Source organism: Zingiber officinale, chromosome 6B, assembly GCF_018446385.1.
Source record: "Zingiber officinale cultivar Zhangliang chromosome 6B, Zo_v1.1, whole genome shotgun sequence".
NCBI lineage: Eukaryota > Viridiplantae > Streptophyta > Magnoliopsida > Zingiberales > Zingiberaceae > Zingiber > Zingiber officinale.
The window spans coordinates 36,411,379-36,412,509 of record NC_055996.1 but is presented as its reverse complement, the minus strand read 5'-3'; the positions used below and the strand labels follow the sequence as shown (position 1 = coordinate 36,412,509).

The 1,131-nt window shown below is 33.2% G+C and overlaps 1 non-coding gene across 1 annotated transcript; it reads right to left on the bottom strand.

Annotated features, from left to right (window-relative positions):
- Positions 1–622: 622 nt before the first annotated feature.
- Positions 623–728, bottom strand: LOC121993322. The gene has a single exon (XR_006115184.1). It is a non-coding gene; the product is annotated as a small nucleolar RNA R71 (small nucleolar RNA).
- Positions 729–1,131: the final 403 nt, after the last annotated feature.

Sequence of the window (1,131 nt, the reverse complement as noted above, 5' to 3'; positions counted from 1 at the left end):
TAACATTCTAGTCTAACTTTTTTCTCTTTTGATTTAGTTTCTTTCTTCTTTTCTTTTCAAAACATATCTTGCAATCTTGTTCTTGGCATATGAATTATTCTAGATATTTTTCTTATTCATTTTGTCTTTTCTTTCTTATTTTCATTATGCACTTTCTTTCTTGCAATTTGAATTCTGCATTTTCTTTCTTTCTTTTCATATTGCATTTTATTTCTTGGTTTTGATTCTTGAATATCCATGAGCACTAACATGTTAAGAAGGCCCATGAGAAATTTTTCTACACCTTTTTCTGCAAAATTTTTGTCTCCCATTGTGCAACCTCAAATTGAAGCAAAAAGTTACCAACTAGACCCAGAGTTAATTTTCATGATACAAGGTCACAAATTTGGAGGAGATGTATCAGAAAGTCCTTATCTACATCTTGAAACATTTTTAGAGATTTGTGATATGGTGAAATGTGAAGGAGTGTCAGCAGATGCAGTTCGATTGATGGCCTCTCCTTTCAATATTAAGGATAAAGCAAGGACTTGGTTATATTCTCTCCATCCTTAAAGTATCACAAGTTGGGAGCAATTGGAGAAGTAATTTCTGAATAATTTTTTCCCTCCAAGCAAAACAGTGTATAGGAGGAATTACATAACAAATTTTGCTCAGGCATATGGAGAATCATCGTTTGAAGCATGAGATAGATTCAAGAGTCTTCAAAGAGAGTGCCCTCATCATGGTTTTGAAAAATTGCTGATTCTGCACATATTCTATGGGGGAATTTTTTCTCAAACAAGAGTTTATTGGATTCATCAGCTGGAGGTTCTTTTATTGATAAAAGTGTAGATGAAGCATATATGTTAATTGATCAAGTGACATTGAACCTCCATGAATGGTCGAACATAAGTTGGATGAAATTTCCCTCAAACATTCAAGAAGTGCAAGCCATAAATGCTATAGAGCCTGTCAAACAAATTGTAACTCAACCATCTATGAGTTTTGAAAATCACAAGTCACAGAATGGGGAGTTCAAACATTTAGGGGAAAATATTGAAAGTATTGTTTTAAATTGGTTTAAAGAAGATCCCCCTTCTTCACAGACAAGATCTAGTGAAAAGTGTGATGATGTTGGGTTGAGAATTGAAA